Here is a 19,343-nt window from a genome sequence, read left to right on the forward strand (position 1 = left end):
TTTTCATGCTAATGTATGATCTGGTGTGATATGACTGCATGCACATGTGCTGCGTGTGAACGATCAGCAGTTCTGTGAACCATCTAGTTAGTTCCCAACAGAGCTGCAGGATCAATGCTACTTTTCCTAGACCTAGTCACAGCACTTTCTGTCACTTGCCCTCGCCATAGTTAGTATGGGGAGATAAACCCAGTCACTGACAAGTCCCTCTTTACGTGGTGCTACCCATACCCAAGGTACTAAGAAGAAATTAGGAGTCAAATCCCGTTTTAAGCTACACATAGATATTGGCCAATGTTGCTCTGTGGACGTTGTGTGCTGTCTTGTGCTTGAAGATGAGCCTCATGGTGCTGTCTTTGCTCAGGGTACCAGAAAGTGGACTTAATCATAAATATTCTCCAATTGGTTCTATAGGGATCTTTAACCCCTCAGATGAGGGAGTCAGTGCCAATTTAAGTCTTTAAACTCTTTTTTTTTTTCCTCCTTGAAAATTTGTCAAGAGTATTCTTAATATTTAAGTATTGAATTCCTTGTTGTGAAAGGCTTGGATAATAGAGAAAAGGGGCAGGGTTTGTGGGTATTTGCATTTTGGTCCTAAGAAGAGTTCCTAATTTTGCTTTTTGTAAATAACTGTTGTCAAGTGAAACTATTTTTATGGGTGGCTTGAAATGCATTCTGTGTTTCACACACTGGAGTATTTCAGAAGTCTTCAGTTTTGATGGTTGAATTAGATATTTCTCTGTGGTGTTTGGTAAAACACTACGTCTGAACGTCTGAAAGACGTTTCAGCTTTAATGCAGCGTATGTAGGATAGATACCTCTGTCAAGAGCCCTTTTCCTTTCTGAGCGGCGCGCCATGTGCTGTCCTGTGTGATTGCAATGACTACTTGACACCATGTTATTATCAGTTATTTATTTAAAAGATTCCTGTGAAATAAATTGGTGTATAAATGAGGCTGTTGATCTGCACCTACGTGGGGGAGTGTCTCTCAGAAGGGGGGGAATTCAGAATAAATACAAATACACTGATCAAAATAACTGCTGCTTTTATTTTTTTTTTTTTTTTCAAAAACTGCCTTTTTTTTTGTTTGTTATTTTTGCAACATGTTCAACCCAAGGATATCAAAGATTGTTTAAATCCTTAGCTAAGTAACTTTCAGGAAAAATGCCTTTGAATTACAAAAACAATATCCTTTCCTGCAGATGAGGAAGCAAGCACAAAGATGGGAAATGAGTTCTGAGGTCAAAATTGTCAAACTTTTAGTCATACATATGCTTATCTTCCAGAACTTAAATAGGAATGTATTTCTGTGTTCTTTTCTGAGCACAGTTTTGGAAAGTTGGCTTTTCTGTAGAAATACTAATTCTTTTGAATGCTTCAACTGAAGTTTAGACATAACATTTAATTCTTAACCTTAAAACCTGTTAATGTGCTTAGGAGATCTTTAACTGCATTATTCATTTGACAGTCAGACCAACAACTTGCATACATCTTCAGTAACTTCCAAACTTTTTCCAATTGGGTTGACATTGGTTGAGCTGGTAGGAGGTCTGGAATCACAAGCAGTATTGATGCCAGCAATAAACCTAGTGTTTGCTCCGCACCAACAAATCTCATTTTTTCTTGATTTGAATAATTTACCATGAGTGTGACATTACTCTGCATCTCATGCCTGCACGTTCTTTATTTGTACAAATAACTTGGAGTGACTAAATCAAAGAGCTTACTAGAAAAAAAAAAAGTTGGGGGGGGTAATACATTATGATTAGTAGAAGTGCAAGCACAAAGTTTGTGATTGTTAATAGGGAACTTTTATACCAGCTAGTTTTCTTTTTATTTGTGTGGTAGGAGGGAGACAGTGTCACATTGTACTGGGGATAGACCTTTACTTGTTTGGAAAATAGAAAAAATACAAATAAGAGACTTCTAATATACCCGAAACTGAGATGCACATGAAGGGTAAAGCAGACTTCTCTGTGCAGTACAATCAAGGAGTAGCCACCACTGATAATGAAGGGTTTGGAAACCCTGCCATGCTTAATCTTAGCTGTTGTCAAATGCAGATAAGGGAGAAATAGTACAAATGTGACTCATGTTAGAGAATAACAAGTGGGCAAGGAAAAAAAAACACGCACACACAAAACAAACAACCCTCATGAATCACAGCTGCAGAAATGGAAAACAAAGTCTTTGCTATACAATTACTACAAGGCATTATCTGGGTCTGTCTCATTAGTTAACCTCTCTACTGTCTTTATTACGTTATCATCATGGTTGCAGTTACTGCCCTCTTAGCTGTTATCTGGCACTTCTATTAAATTAGTCATTTCATGGCTTTTCTGGGAGATGGCATTATTAATATTTTACCTATTCTGAACTATACTCATTGGGACTGCTGATACAACGGTCTGGATTTTTCCATGTTGCCCTGAGATCAAAGTATTGGGGTAGGGCTAGAAGAAAACATGGATAGGAGATAATGAATAAATAGAAGATAACTTCATAATGGTGTTTTTGAAGGGAATTTGAAAAAATGGTTTGAGAAGTCCCTTGAGAGTCACCTAGCAGGATTAACTGTACTTATTGGTACTATTGATGTAGTACAGGGATTCTTATAAAATATCTTCATCCATGGCAAATTTGGTTTGGAATCTTACTCCCATCCAGCTGATCCATAGGCCCTTGTAATTTAGCAATAAGTTAATAAATAAACTTGAGATTTTTTTGAATGGCAGGAAATATACAGGAGAAAACTGTCATGTTATATTGCTTCTCTCTAGACTTCAGCGACAATAATAAGAGAGAATTATTGCAGTTAATGTGGAAACACAGAGCTGTGATAAAAGATTGGAGGGCTGGTAAGAGCTTGGGAGGTCTGTTCACCTTTGTATGCAACAGATTCTAGTGAGGCAGCTACGTTTAATGGGTTCTTGTCAAACCTCAAATGATGCCAGATAATTACCTTTGCAGGTAATCAGTTCTAGTGTTGAGCTGTTTTTATGCTTAAAGTTTGTTTATTGCTAACAATGCTTATCTGCAAGTTAAAGCGATATTCAGTCTTCACTACATAGTCTGCAGAAGAATTGTTCAGTGTTGGCTTTATCATAATGTTGTATTTCATCTTGTTCAGTCAAATTCACAAGACAAAACTTTCTGAACTCTCTTATTCTTGCTGGTCTTTTTTATTCTCCCTTAATGTGGAATAGCCAGGAAGGGAACTGGTGCTGTAGCTAAGAACATCATTGGTCCCTGGCAGAGAATATATCTTGCATGTTTACTGCATTCCAGCCTGCTGATGTGTTAGTGTTATGTCAATGGCTGTTAGCTCAAAATCCGTTTGTGCTTTTATATGAATCTGTCCCCCTACTTTGGCCAATTTTCTAGGCACAATAGAGGAATTCTGGCTGAAGTCATAAGTTCCTGTGCTACTGAATATTGTTTGTCATGCATGGTCATGGCTATGTCAGATGGCACCCTAGACAGTGAGAAACAAAGGCTTGTTAGATGTTATGCTGTCAGCCTTCCTCACCCTCCTGAAAACTTTAGTAAAACTTCTGTCATTTTTCCTACTTTCTTCTCCTCCAGGGGTCATTTTCAGTGCAGTGTTAACGCTTAGGGTAAGAGCAATCAGAAAGCAAGCCCAAGACAAGGGATTCTCTTTGGAGTGGCCAGGTAGGCTCTGCAGGTACCTTCATCTGCTGCAGCTGCGTGCAGTTGCTGGAGTTGGTCCAGGTTTCCCAGCGGGCAGAGTTGAGCATGGTGGCTGTGCAGGCTGGGCTCCTGGGGTGGCTCTGGGATCTGTAGTGGGAGCTTGTCCCAAAAGAGAGAGATGTGCAGCAGCTCTGAGTCCTTTGTGCCACGCTGGCACACACAGGTACCCTCCTACCTCACCAGCACAGCCGCTGGCTGGGAGGCACGGTGTCACCTGCCTTCAACAGGCCTCTGGGGGGGCTCCACGTGTTCGGCTGTCACCACTGCTAACCAGCAGTGGCCGCTCTAATAATGCAGCTCAGACGTTTTCTATTCTAAGCCACTGGTCCTGATCTGTGCCTGCAGCTCTTTTTCCTTCTGAACAGTCACCCTGGTGAACTGCTCCAAGTGCAGAGCAGCCACTGTTCAAACATCTGTGGCCATAGTGCTCAAGAGCTGAGTGGGGGAAAGAGCTGAAAAGGCAGTTGAATAAACAGATTAAAAAATAAAAATAAAAAAATAAATCAATGGGATAAATATTATATATTTGAATGCTTCTTTTAAGACCTCTGGACAATGGCTGGTGCCCGTGCCCAGGGAGGGCTATGCATGAGCCGCAGCTGCAGCAGAAGCACAGGGCAGTGTCTGTGCGTGGAGAGGGTGGGTGCCAGCCTGCAGAGCAGCCCCGCTCCCCCCGCTGGGTATGTGGGGACAGAAAGTCTTTGTCTCTCATCCCTCTCAGAGAGGGCAGAGCCTGCTGGGGTCATCCTAAGGGGGGTACCAGGGTGCTGCATGTTTTGTCAGGCCAGTCCCAGCATGGTGCCCACTGCTGCTCACAAATCAGATGTAGGTATGTGGGGAGCTCTGTCGGTGGCAGTGAGCTCTCCTCCCGCCAGCAGTATAGGTTTGCCCTAGGGGAGATTGTATAGTGTGCATGCAGAGATGAGAGAACACAAAAGCTAATTCTGATCCCTGCTCCTTGAAAGACACAGCTACTCACCAGTCTTCAGTTAAATAGCTCCTGTTTTTCCCTGACCCCACTGCATTTCAGATTTGGTGTCATCACCTCTGTGTGCAGTGGGGGTCACGTAAAATGCACAACTGCCTGTTACAAGCACTGCTGACCATGCTAGCGGTGTGATGCTGCTCAAGCCTGCTGGATTTGCCTGGGGGTGTGATGAGTCCTTCTGTGTGCTTTTAAACCTTACCTCTTTCTATTCGGGTGTGTGAGGGCTCTGTTCATCTTTCTAGGTCACACAAATACATTTTACAAGTGTCTATCCTGTGGTCTGTATTCAGTATCACTATTTTGACAAAGGCTGAGCTCTAAAAGGTCATAAAGCATCTGCTTTGGTGTAAGAACTCTGGAGCTAACTTGGCTCATTTAATGGGATAAATTAAAGGGAGTTCATCTGTTGCTTTAGGAATACTTTCACCTTCAACTCATTAATACTAAATTACTGGATAACTACATTATCCAGTGCTTGATTTATAAAATTTTCAATGACAAGGTGAGCAATAAGCACACACTTGAGTAATCAATGCAGTTTATGAAACTGACTTTTAGCTCAAAATGACACACCGCTTTAGTGAAAAAAAATACACTACATAATGAAACCAATTTTTAAGTAGGCTATTTCCTGAATGTCTTGATACTTGCAAATTTCAGGGTCATCCAGAGAACAAAATATGACTTTATTATAAAATTAAAAGTTTTGAGACTATAATAATTCCCAGAATACTTGTGAGAATGGTTACCTGGCCTCAGAAAGGCTACTAAAGGATGTAGCAATTCCTGTGTTCAAGTATACTTGAAGTAAATTTTCTCTGAAGCCTTTGAGAGTTCTCTGTTTCTTTACACTTATGTTTGTGCCCAACCTTTGCATTGGCATTTTTGGAGGCAGTAGCTGAGATGATGTGAAGGCCAGGGTGTTTAATCACTTATTGTTTGAACTGATTTTAAAGCTCAAAGGTGTGCTGAATAAGCTAGGAGGCTATCACTTTAGGGGTGTCTTTAACATAAAAGCTCAGCCAGAGGCACCTTAAAATTAAACTTTACATTAGGAAGCCTCTATAAGCTGAGATTTTAGCCTCTGGAATGTTTTTGATTAATTGATGTGAAAAATAATAATTATTTACTCATATGCTCTATAAGTCGCCACAGATAATAAGTTCTCTTTTTATTAAGATCCGTGGAATAGGCCAATTTTCTGGAAGAAACAGCAATACCAAAGTGAAGGGGAAGAGTATGTGGCAGCTGTTTAAAGTGTTTTAAAGCCTCTGATCCTGGATGTTTAAACCATCAGTTAAATGGAACCAGGTGGTAAACTGAGCAGTGGCAAACTTCTGTGTCCTCTTCTCTTCTTCCATATTGCCTCTGCAGAGGCACTCTGCAGAACAAACCTTGGTCTGGATTCTGGAGTGCTCTTGAGATGGCAGGGCTCCACAGCCAAAGGCCTTGGCCTGCAGTGAACCTATAATGGCCAATTTTGTACTAGTTCAGTTCTGGAGGTGTTATCTTAAGTATTATGATGAATATTATACTTTAGGATTGGTATGTCAGTTTTGTTCCCAATGTGCATACCACAAGCGTGTTTATTTTTCTGGTGAGTCATTCTCATGGCTTTGACTTGAGTTAATCAGGCACCAGCAGCTGGGAGCTTCACTGAAGTCCTGAATTACCCTGGCGTAAAACCCGCGTACATTATAATAGAAGCAGCTTTAATACTACAAAATGGTATATGCATTAGAGATACAGTAACGTTGTGTATGTATGGAGATATGTTTTGGTGTAACTAATAGTCTCTAATTACATGAAGAGAAGCCATTAGTTTAATGCTGATGGAGGAGAACACTGAGTTAAGATTGAGCTTTCTACAGTAATTGCATTCCCTGATCTAGCAATTCTTTAATTTCTGTCCAAGTGTTTTATCAACCCTTGTTTTTTAGAAAAGAACATCAGGAACTGAGATTAGGGGAAGGTTATGTTTATCAGAATTTGCACCACATGCAGGAATCCAACCACCTGCTCTTTTCTTTCCATGACAGTAATTGAAGTTAATTTTGTGCAGCCACTAAGAAATGGATTGTAGCTTGGCAAATTCCCTATCCAAAATATTAGGCACGGTGTCAACATGAAATATAGTATATGAAAACAGTTTATCTTCCCAGAGGACCTAAGGCCTTGTTTCTTTTATGTCCATTTCCAGTTACTCGTTTGTGTTTACTCTTGTAGAGTTACAGTGCTGTCTGGGTCTTTCTGAGGTACCAGAGGCAGCTCTTGCCTAGCGCCAGACGTGTGGTGAAAGATGAAGAGAGAAAGGAAAGGCGCAGGGCCCTGCCTGAACTTCTTTTATGAAATGATCAACTTTGCCCAAACAGGATATGATGGGGGCTCTAATAGCAGTTGTGCTGCTCACGAATTGGCAAGGTGCCCAGCTCCAGAGCTGCCAGGTACAATTATTGGTATTTAGACAAATCAGTGGTGCAGATGGATCTGTTTTCTGCATTAGGGATGGCTGGTGCACCTGCATTTTTGTTGCAATAACTCAGGAGCTGGAAATATACTTCCTTGGCTGTGGCAATTGCATTTGCTCTGCATTTTTTCTTCCTCTGCCCATGTCAAGGCCTCTTAGGGGTGGAAAAGAAAAAAAAATATTAATATATATATGCTTACAGGCTTTTACTTTGTCCTATACTATCTTCAGGAATTTATAAAAGAGAAAGAAGGCTGTTGCTGCTGTCACAGATACAGGGCTTCATAGCTGTAATTTTATACTTTCAGTATAATTTTTACCACAGAATGAAGTAAGATATTTTTTATCTGAATGGTAATACTCTTAGAGCACTTCCAGTGGGGGGAAAAAGTGTGCAAGCCACTTTGAAAGATGTTAGTGTGTCATTAGGAACTCAGCTTGAAGTCTCTCTCCTTAATACACTGAATTTTGATGGGCAGAGAGTTGAAAGCGAGAAAAAGTGTTCTGGATGATTCCTCTGTGCTTCATTCACTGTTCAATTTCACACTCAAGCTCTTGCTGTCTCCAGGAGGAACAAAACAGTACCAGTGCCGGGCTGTGGGGACCTGCAACTCCTTCCCCATGGCACTGAGGGAGGAGGCTTCCTTGGGGAGGGGCACAAGTCCTCCACCAAGTCTTCTCACTGGGCTGGGCAAAAGCAGAGGTTGCCCATGCAGGAGGAGGGCCAGGCCCAGGAGAGACTGTAACAAAAAACACTGGAACCTTTGGTCTGCTGGCTGCCTGGTATTAATGCTTCCTGCAAGCTTACACGTCAAACCAGCTCCAACAACATGGAGCACAGTTAAGAGCGTATTTCCAAGGCTCCAGAAATATTTCTGCTATGTCACTACAGATGGATTCAGCTGTAGCTTCCCAGTGTTCCTGTGTCATCTATATTTAGTTAGCCCTCAAATCAGCACAAAGGTACCTTCTGTCATCCTCCCACTCGGAAGAGACCTGATTGTGCAGCCCTGCAACCTCAGCTAGAAAGAGGAAAAGCAGCTGGCTGGGAGTCTGTGCTTCAGTGCAGATCCATTTTCTCCTTCTGTGCACTGAAATGCAGTGAAGAACTTTTGGGGAAGGCAGGATGGCGAGTTTGGTCAGGGTGACTGACCTGTAAGGAAAAAGCAGGGAAGTCGTCTCTGTTTTTCTCACCACAACGTCATGGTCCTGTGCCTTGGCAGGGTTGCTGAACTCACTCTCCTGCCCAGTGGCCCCGCAGTGAGGGCGCGTTTCCCCATCAGCATGGAGGCCGACCTTCAGCACAAACCCTAGTTACGGCCCAGGGACTATGATAAGAGCTAGAGGCACGCTTAGCTACTATCCTGGGCTGGCAGAGCTAGATGGTAAATACCCAATAATAGATTGAATCTTCTTCATTTTTGTGCTCTTTCTACTGAACCCCTCTAGGAATTTCAAGTTACTGTGTTGGCAGAGTGCAAGAAGGGCCACAAGTCCAAGTATATTGACTCAATGAAAATATTCACAAAAGCAATAGTCTGAGATTTAAACTTCCTCTTCTGTGCAGGCAGCTTTGCTGAAGCAAGATCACCAAAAAAAAGTTTCAGAAATTACTTACCTGTTTTGATATTGTGGTGAAGATGTGCGGGTGTAATTACAATATACAAGACCATATTCTTTTTGTGAAAGGCTTGTATTACACCAGTGACTATTTGACAACAATATAAAAAACCACGATGCTATACTCTAAATGATTTTCTGATGTGGATTATAAAAGAAAAACAGGCAATCATAGACCGATCTTGCTATATTTGGGAAATAAATGCTTTATCAGCTTTGATAAAGCTGCCTTTGATAAAGGCAGAAGTCAGCATAAACCCATGCTGATTATATCCTAGTTTTTCAGAGCAACATATTTGGCTGTTTAGAACATTTATTTAAAAATATTTAGTAAAGGGTACATCTAATTGCCTTTTTTTTTTTTTTTTTTTCCTTGAAATTGGTGGAAATGGTGAGAAAGCCATAGGAACAGTCAAGAATGGTAGGGGAGAAGTCTGCCGTCACTTGCATTTGTTTGGCAGCATTCACTGTGCCAAACGTGGCTTCCTGCTGGTTTGGAGCAGGTGCTCCATGTTCGCAGCAGCACTGCTGAGATCGCAGCTGGCTGCCTGCTGCCCCGGTCTGAGAGCTGTCACCTTGCACAGAGCTGAGCTGCTCCCTTTTTGTGTGCTGAGGGTATCTCATCCCTTAACCCAGAGTGATATGCAACTCTGGCATATGCTTTGGAGATGAAATTAAGCATGTTCTGGATGGGGTTGCAATGGTTATTCTGCTGATTGTAGTAATTTTCAAGTTAAACACCTGGCTTGGAGCACGGCCTGGAGGAGTCGTTCAGGTAGCTGAAAAAGAAATACAGTAGATCTGACTCAGGCCAACCCCAGCAGAGCATCGCTGTCTGGTGCAGATAGTATGGTGAATGTATTCTGTGTGGTGTCTCCACGTTAGAAACTCACTGAATCCCACAAAACCCATCTCCTAGAAGTTACTATAAAAGAGCCACAAGATGGAGATGTCACATCTCCCCATGTGCTGGGCGTGAGCTGATCATCTCAGTGAGTAGGAAATCTCTCTGAATCTATTGGCATGTGTTTCTCATGCACACAAGGATGAAAGCTTTCTAAGAGCAAGTGTAGTAAGGAGCTGGTGCTCAGCTGGGCAGGTGTTCGAGTAAAGCAATGCTGGGCTTTGCATGCTTCCAGTCAGAGATGTAATGGATGAGGTAATTACTGTTAATCAGGATGTCATCTTTTTAAGTATTAGGAGATGTTCTTGGGTTTCTGAGCAATTTCTTGCTTTTTTATTTTTTTTTTCTTCAATACTTTTCTTCTTCATCTGTCTACCTGCAAGTTCTCTCCTGAGTTCTAACAGTTAATGAAATCAGTCTGTTATTTTCTTCTTTCTTCTGCTTAGGGATTCCATTACCTTGGTTACCTGGATACCTCTTTTGTGGACGCTGTCACAGTGATTTAGCTACTGTAACATCTCTATTTTTTTGTCTTTAAGTAGAAATCAGTCAATACCGTGATCTTATTAAACCAGTCACTGTCTGAGCAATGTTTACACCACGAGCTTTGAGCTGCAGTGCTATGAAAACTGAAATGACTTTGGGCTGTCATTGAGCACTGATTAATGGCCAGCAGCGTGCCGTGAGACGTGCATCGACCCCGGAGGAGGTCTGGGTGTGCTGAGGAGGCTGAGGCGGGTGGGAAGCGCTGCACCCCCAGCTTCTAGCCCAGCCCTGTGCCTGCCCACGGGGAGCTGCTGGGAAGCGGTCGCTGCCGTAACTCACACCAGGTCTGCTGGGAGCAGATGTGAGCTGGGGCGTTAAGCCAGAGAGAGAAGAAATGTGTGTTGCTGAATTGTATGGAACAAGCAGTGCCTTTTTTGTAAAACACATTTTCTTCTTTCTGTAAAGTGATTTAAAATAGTATGTGGTACTTTGGTACTTACATACTTACATGGCACTGTAAATGCACCCCCCCAATCACCTGTGACGTGCAGTGAGCGTGGAGGGACTTGGCCATCCTGGGGCAGTAAATCTTTGATCCATGGATGTGGACCAAGCATTCTGCTGCTGCTTATTTGTGTCTTAGGTACAAAGTCTCTATCATCTGAAAGATCAATCAACTTGATCAAGATTATCACAAAATAAATCCATGGCAGAATCAGGAACAGGACCACAGGACCAGCATCTCTTGATTTCTTGTCTTTGTTAGACTTTTTTTTTTTTTTTTTTTTTTTACTATGACAAGGGGGATTTTTTTTTTTTTTCCCAATTAACTTTTATTTTTCCTCAGGAAAATCTCTAAGCTGTGTTTGCTCCCTTATGCTTTATATAAAATGTACTGGAAATTCCCTCTGTGCAAGCTCCTGTTCTAGTAATACCTTGAATCAATTCCGCACCTTAAAGACAAGTGGTATTTTCACCCAAATAAATAGTGTCAGTTCATCTTGCCAGCCAGAGGCTGGAAGCTTGCCGTGTGCTGAGTATGAAAGGTGTGCCAAGTGCTCGGTGTTGCAGTGTGGTTTGGCGAGGGCTGGTGCGCTTCCAGGCTGGTTTTGCAGTTTCTGCATTTCTTCTTGCTTGTGGTGGCAGGGGTGGCAGGCATCTCCCTGAGTGCTCAGGTCAGCCCCCCTGGGGGCTGCAGAGCGTGCAGGGTATGGGGGCAGCTTTGCAGGCTTCCGGGCTTGCTCCAGCAAAGGGAGCTGGGGGCCACACTACTGCGCAGGGCCTGGGGATGATTCCCAGGGCAGAGCTGACTTGTAGCAGCTCATGTGCAGTGTTAATTCCCTTTGCTTCGTGGCTCGTTGATTTTTATTTTTATTTTTTAATTCCTTAAGCATAGAGGCTGGGCTTGCCCTCTGCAAATGGCACAACTGGCAAGGCTGTGACCTTGAGATGCCTTTGGTACCTGATCCTGGCCATGCCAGGGGCTGGACTTTCACCTGCAATGGGTATTCCTAGAGTTTTTGTCTCAGTCCAGACTAGATTACAGTCTTAAAAGCCAGAGCTGTTTTTGTCTGTTTCTCCCTGGCAATTGTTGCAGAGGCTCAGGAGCAGTTTTGCAGGGACTTGGGCTATGGAAGCACTGGCACTGGAAAGGATCTTGCAACTGCAGCAGCCTGCACATGTGCAAGCCAGAGGGTGCAGTCTGCACCCTGCTAGGAAGGGGCTTTTTGGTAATGAAACATGTTGGTTGGAGAGATGTATTTGTTTGCTGGGGGGTGTCAATACAGTTGCACAAACTGGTATTGCTTTTCTTTAACCTGGTTTCTAAGTAACATGCCTGAAGAGGAAATTTCAGAACAAAACAAAGTGGCCATTCTTGCTTTCAACAGCAGATACTGATCAGAAGGCTCCCTTTTATTTTTGCTGTGTTTCTGCCTTTAAATTCAATGTTCCTCAGCTGATATGAAAGATAAAGCAACACACAAGCAGATGGCAACAAAACCACTGCAGTAACCCATGAAGAGAAACCATCAAGGTGCATTTTTTGACTTGCTGCCACGTAGCTAGATGTTATTCCACTGTAACAAGCTAACTGACTGCTTAACTCAATAGCAGCTTAGGCTTCTTGCTGTCCAAACTGTTAATCAGAAGTCTTAAGTGATAGAATAATTGAAGGAAAAAAAAAAATCAAATAATCCAGTTAGGAAAAACAGAAACAACTTAAGAACAAGGGACTGACATGTCTCTTGCTGGAATAAGGCAGCTGGGTTCCTGTCCGGAGAGTCCCCATAGACAGTCAGGTCTTCCGTGCTTAACATCACACTCTGGATTGTCTAAACTTAAAAGTCACCAAATTCACACTGATGAAATTTCATGCATATATGACTGAGAAAACCATGGAGAATATTTTTGATAGAAGGTTGTGGCCATATTTTTCTGGTGCATTTTCTGAGGGCAGGAGTGAAGGAAACACTGCTGTTATACCCTCATTTTATTCTTGTAAATTTCGGTGTCAGGATAATTAAAAATTGATAATTAAAAATTGTAACCTCTTTGCTATAGTCTGTTAGCAGATGTATTGTGGGGTGTGGATAGACATAAAACAGACTTCTCAGTCAGTTATAAGTGACTGTGGTCAGGTGTGAGAATCAGGAGTGGAAGGGCTAAGAGAGATGAAGCATGGAAACTGTTTCGAGCAAGCACATGGGAGACCAAGACCCGTAGGAGCTAATATTGGCTATCTGGGGAGGAGCTGGGTATGTAATCTCTTATCTCAGGACATCCTTCTGCAGCAGTACTGGTGTGTATTGCTACAGGTTAGGTTGAATGGGTTGCTAATATACGGGAACTCATGATAACCATATGAAATGCGCTACTCAAATGCCTTTATTCTTTAATTAGTGCAATTACTTGTTTTAGGTGAATAATTGTGGCAAGACTATGTACAAACTGGCATACAATTTCAAACATGTACAGAATGAAGAACAGTGTGCTCAGTGTTTTTATGCCTCAGTACTATGCTGAATGTCCAGAAAACGTACTAATGGTTTGTTGGTGCTCATGCTAATGAATCAATTACTCTTCATGCAAGAATGTTGCTTCCTTTAAATGTTCAGAAATCATTTAAAAACATGACAAGAATAAAATTAATTTTGTTTGTTAAATTGGATTAAAGTAACTGTATTCCCATATGGACTGGGGCAATTGGATTTGATGTTACTTTGCATATTGTTTCAGTCTCATCTTGGTGGGGATAGCTGTCTGTTTTAGGAAATGCCTTGTTTGAAGGACAATAAAATCTTAATGATCACATTATCATGTTTCAATGTAAACTCTTTTATACATAATGTCATTCTGACCACATTGCTTACATTGTTACTATATGTAATGCAGGAAATGGCTTTGAGTATGGTGTATGAGCACACGCATGTATTTATGTTCATGTGTAACCCATGTGGTAGAGTAGGCTGTTGCTTGATTCATGATTTGGTCAGGGCTATTAGATTTCCTTCCCTGAGGCATTTTATAATCTGTTTAACATAACACAGTCATTTGTCTTGTTTGCTGACTACTTAACAGATGGATTTGTGTTTTTTGTAATTACTATATGAACGTTAATAAGGCACAATAACGTGATATCTTTTATTAATTAACTATTTTCCAGGTTTGTTTTATCAAATGACATGAGGTAGATTAGATGTAAAAACTAGTGACATACAAATATTAGTTTTACAATGTTAGCATTTTGAGAAGTCGTACAAGACTTCTAAGGCTCCCCATGGTGTCTTTTTTTTGTGGTCTCAAGGTATTGCTTGTAATTATTCTCTAGTAGCACAATTTTTACTTTCTCTCGTTAAAAATTGGCCTCTCAGTGTAAGGAGAGAATAGACCTGGCCAATGTCCTAAAACATTCTCTATATTTATCCTCTCTGTGATGTTCTTCCAGGGCATTTATATCCTTATTTAATATTCACATCCTGTCTTTCCTTCTGGAGATTTCTAAAAGTAGAAATCCAGGTGTAACAGTACAAACACTGAGTACCATATGGGAAAGAAAACTTCTCATGCCAAGGAATGCAGGCATTTTGTAGAGCTATTGTGATACAACTGAAGGCAAGAACATAAACATAAGCAGTCTTGTCCTGTGAAATAGTGAGAGGGTGGCAGATCAGTGTGGAAAACTGCAAGGTTGAGTTTCACAGGTGAGACTTTAGTCACTTGCAAACCTCATGCTAGGACTCTGAAAAAGAGGGATTCACTTTTCCTTTATGAAAGAACAGTCCCTCCTGCTACCAGTGCTCATGGCTAACAAAGCTCTAAAGGATGTAAAATATGTGGGAACACTAATCAGTCTAAATGTCACATTTTCCCCAAACTGTTATCTTTATTGGAAGCACTTATTGGAGTCCTGTTGAGGAAGAGGTACAGCACCAAAAGCAGATAGTCAGGGGTGGATAATCGCAGAACTCAAATGTTTGATTTCATGCATTCCCAGAGAATGAATGAAGTGAAAATGTGGGAACAAATGATAGGGCTGTATCTGTGCCCACATGTGCCCATAGAAGCCATGGACGGCTGAATTTGCTGACTGTCACTTCTTGTTCCCTGTTTGCGGCTCTGAGTCACGGAGAAGGAGTACTACCATCTGAATTTAGGAGCATATGCATGTAAGTAATGTTGAACAGGAAAAGCATAGTGTTTCTTGACCTGCCACTAATGCTCAGGCACTTCAAACATGACCACAATTCAAGCTGAAAGGTTCTCTTCTGAAGGACTTAATTTTATAGGAGGTAACAATGATATGCAAATGTAGGTGTGATGTGAGCATTGTTTGGCTTCACCCCTGCCAGCATGCAGTGCCAAGGCATGGAGCTGCTTTCCTTTCAAGTGCATTCCTTTACTGGTTTCTTCACTCATCCATATTTTGGCAGGAAGTTCACATGCACACTAAATGCCACAGCTGTCATCTTCTGTGACAACTCAGCCATTCTCGTAGAACAACGTGGCCTTACAGTACCAAAGAGGCGGATGAATCAGAGTATGTTATGATGACTTGTTGTGATTTTTCCCATACCAAAATAGTTTTGTGCTTAAAATACATTCTGTGTTAAATGAAGCGTGAGTGGGGCTGTGTTAGCTTTCCAGCACTGAACTGAATTTCAAACTTTATTTTATTGTGGTACATTGCCAATAGACTTTTTATCCTTCTGTTGAGACAGCTGAGAGAAAAAAATGGCTATCAGCAGGCAGGAGCAAGGTGTATATTTGTTTTAACTTTTTAGAGTATTGCTAAGAATTTGTAAAGTCCTTTGAATTTTGAAATAATCAACAAGTAGATAACAACTTGCAGATAGGTACAACAGGCTATCTAGGTTGTCTGTCTTTCAGTATTGCAGCTAGCAGTTGGTTTATTTTTACCTTACCCAATGTTGTGTTTTCCACCAGAGTGGCTGGAGAACCATCCTTCTTATGCCTGCAGAACTTAAATTAATCCTTATACTGGTCAAAACTCTGCCTGACATGCAGTATAATTTTCTTTGGGGAATTAATCCTATCTGACTGATTAGCCTGTGTGCTCTCAATTTTATAAGGATGGCTAAGCCGTATCCAAGTGTACTACTCACTTCTGCTGCTAGATGACATTTAAGGACAAGAAGAATGATTTTTATAAAGTCATAGTCCTAGCGCTAGGTGTTGCAATGTTGTAAAGCTTGCTGTGCTTGTTAGAAGACGTGGGTAGCCAAGTTTAATTTATACCACAATTTCATTACTTTTTGATGTATTCCATGTTCAAATTAAATGAAGGCAGTGGAGTAATTGCAGTTCAGGATATATGATTCAAAATGACCTAGATGTGTTGGAGTCTCCTATTAGCATACATCCTTTCAAATAAAATCCACCTTTGGGGCTATATAAAGTCTTGCATATTTAAATGCTAAGTAGTCATTCTAACAAATAATATCTCATCCCAGGATACATGGGAAGCATCTGAGTGCTCTATATAAATACATTACATGACAAACTTTGCCTTTTTTCTGCATTCAGATGAATCCCAGTTTCTCCTTTTCTTGCTGCTTCTGATCACACAGCTGATGGCTAAGCAGTTTACAGACTACTGGCTATTTGGTAGATTTGGTAGCTTTCCTGTTTTCTTTATTATTAAAATGTGTGATTGTCATCTTCACACTGTGGAATTCTTTTTGGCCATTGGCTTTATGACTTTTTTTTTTTTTTTTAGGCTTTATGACTTTTTTTTTTTTTTTTTTTTTTTTTTTTTTAAGCAGGAGAATGATGAATGGTGAATGAGAAATGGGTTTTGGAAGCCAGTTGACACATGAGTACACACCTGCAGCATCCAGTCCTTAAAGTTCATGTGGAAAAACTCAGCCTGTATTCATTACATTTTGTGAGCAGTGGGTAAAGAAGGGTGCACACAGCTGAAGTGTGCAGCTATTTGAGGATCATCTGATTATCTTTCAATATAACTTTACATTATTTGTTCCACTCAAATGCACGTGCAGATGCTCCTGTATGATGACCAAACCTAAAGCATATTGGGAATTGTATCACTGTACAATACAGTGGAATTAAAATAGTGATTTGTCTCCACAAACTGGAAGTAAACTAATGGGGAAATCCAAGAAACAAAATATTGTCTTTATTTTTACATTTTGGGCTCACTAGATTTAATTATTCAGCCTTAGACCTCTTATAATCGTTATCTTATGAACAATGTTCCAGTATCATCTTGCATCCTTTTGATCCCTTGTGTCATGTTTCACTGAAGTAGACTGAAAGCACTTTGGGGCAAGGAGCCAGTATTTATGCATTACAAGGTACTGTGCATGTTGGTTGCACACGCGGTATATAGTGTTCCAAGTCCCAAAAGACCTTCAGTATTTGCATCCTGTAATGCTATTTCCAGACAAATCAGTTTTTGTTGTTCCACTATTATGTGCAGCAGGTTTTGTTATTGAAGTTTTTTAAAAACAATGACAAACAAACCAGCAACAAAAACATCATCCCAACCACAACAGAATGCCTAATTTGTAGTGCTGCTCAGAGTAACTGCTTTCAAGTACAAACTTATTCCTTAGATAAAACTAGGCTCAACTAGTTCTAGTGCACTGATGCTATAGCATGTGGCCTTAATCTTGAGAAATGGAAAATCCTATTTACTGTGTAAGTATTTAAGCTAATTATATCTCTGATGTGAGCAACATGTGATAGAGTTCACACTGTATCCTTTAAAGGACATTGAAGTCTTTGATTCTCATGAAATATTCTCATTCCATTTTGGGTCTACTGTATGTGTTCTTCAATAATATAATTTAATACTAATATAGAAAAAATGTGTGTTATGGCTAGATTATCCATAATTTAAAAGAAGAAATGATTCTTACGTTTGTCCTGGAAGTGCTTTGTCTGCATTTCAGTTTCACACTTAGGGATCTGTTGCATGATAAGGAGTGATTGGATAAATGAAGGTATTTTGGCTTTAAGAAAAGATGTGTTTGACATCAACCTCCCGTGTTGAAAACTTACCACCAGCATTGTCTCAGATGAGATGGCTGTACAAAGATCTAAACAGCTTTTGGGGGAAGGCTAGGGATGAAGAGCCATGTTTCTGCAAGGAGCTGTTTCCCTTGGTACTGCAGTGGATCAGCCCTGGTGAGGAGTGCAGTACTGGGGCTGTTCCCTTGGTGTGGGGAGAAGTGGGGGCAAGCAGCAGTGATGACCTCAAGCTGCCTCTGGTTACGTAGGTGCGATACAAGAGTCACTGAACTTCTGGCTTGGGTGCTGTGCTAACACAGGAAGTGGAAGCAAAAGCCAAACCCACTCTTCTCTAGGCATTACTGCATCCTTAAAAGTCTCCTGGTAACTGTGCAGTGCTTTGTGCAGTGGTAGGAGCTCAGCTTCCCTCATGAAAGTCTTTCCCCTTCTCCTTATTTTTCAGCTCTTTGTAGTATCTTTGTAATACTGCGGGAAAGGTTCCACAGTTAAAATATGACAGCCATCAGGTGTCCCACCCACTGCAGTCATACACCGACTTTGCTTCAGGAGCATTTCTGCAGACTTTCACTGACATGGCCAAGAGCCGGACCCATTACCTCCTTACTGGTTTTGGTCAGGATCAAGACACTGATAAGAGAAATGTTTCGTACAGGTAACTAAGTGACAATGGTCCAAGTGGCTGTAAAAATGGAGTGGCATCTGCCTAGATGGGCAATTGCACTGAAGAGTTCTCTTGGTGGTAGGATTTATCCCTATCTGTGGAAATCCAGAATGGTAGGAGCGAATGAGCACACGTGGCCAAGCAGGCTGATCACTAGCATCCAGTGCTGGGCTGCGCCACAGCCATGCAGCAGGCTGCTGCCATCTGAAACTTGTGTGAAATCCACCCAAACCTACGTGAGGCTGCTGTGCTGCTTATGGCATCACTGTGGCACCTAGTGGCATTGGACTGTTCTCAGGACCATAACAGGGATTTGAGCTGCAGAAAAATAAGTCACGTTGCTGTGGAATAATCAGTGGATAATCAAGGCCCCCTGTTTAAGAAACATCCACATAATACATTTGCATTGAAAAAAAGTGTCTCACTAGCTCAGTTGTAGTTATTTTTGTATGTACAAAGTAATTGTAAAAGCAATGTAATTATTATAATAGGCACTATTGTAATGCTGGTAACACAAAGGTGTTCCCCAAGGTTGCGTTTAAGATACCTACTGTATGTATGTGTTGTGAAAGGGGGAGATTATAGCGCCTGCACTGTGTGACATCGAAGAGAGGGAATCTCAATTAAGTAACAGCCCCCAAGAGTGAAAAGTAGCAGAAAGTGTTAAAGATGTGTAGAGTGCTATCGCATGTACATAACTGGAGCAACAGTTACAAAGCAGCTTGTGGGAAAGCATTTATACCATCCAACAATGCATCAGGTAGCTGAGCAGAGCTTTGGTCAAGAAAAAAAACACAAGTGAGAAGCACTGGTAATAGGCACTGGATGTGGCTGGTTGAAAACAGGGTAAAAGTAGTAAACTGGCCAAAAGGAGGCTCTCTTCAGACCCTGGCATAAAATACATGGTAGGGAAAGGGTAAAAACTAAGAAGGGCCTGCTAAAATGTCACAGCAACTGGTCAGTCTAATTCAAGATACGTGAGAAAACACT

General features: G+C 41.3%; 1 protein-coding gene across 2 annotated transcripts in view; it reads left to right on the top strand.

Annotated features, from left to right (window-relative positions):
* The window catches only part of PPP2R2B (protein phosphatase 2 regulatory subunit Bbeta), a 91,864-nt gene that overhangs the window by 5,851 nt on the left and 66,670 nt on the right, over positions 1 to 19,343 (top strand). The window lies entirely within an intron of this gene.

This window comes from Anas acuta, chromosome 14, assembly GCF_963932015.1.
Source record: "Anas acuta chromosome 14, bAnaAcu1.1, whole genome shotgun sequence".
Classification (NCBI taxonomy): domain Eukaryota; kingdom Metazoa; phylum Chordata; class Aves; order Anseriformes; family Anatidae; genus Anas; species Anas acuta.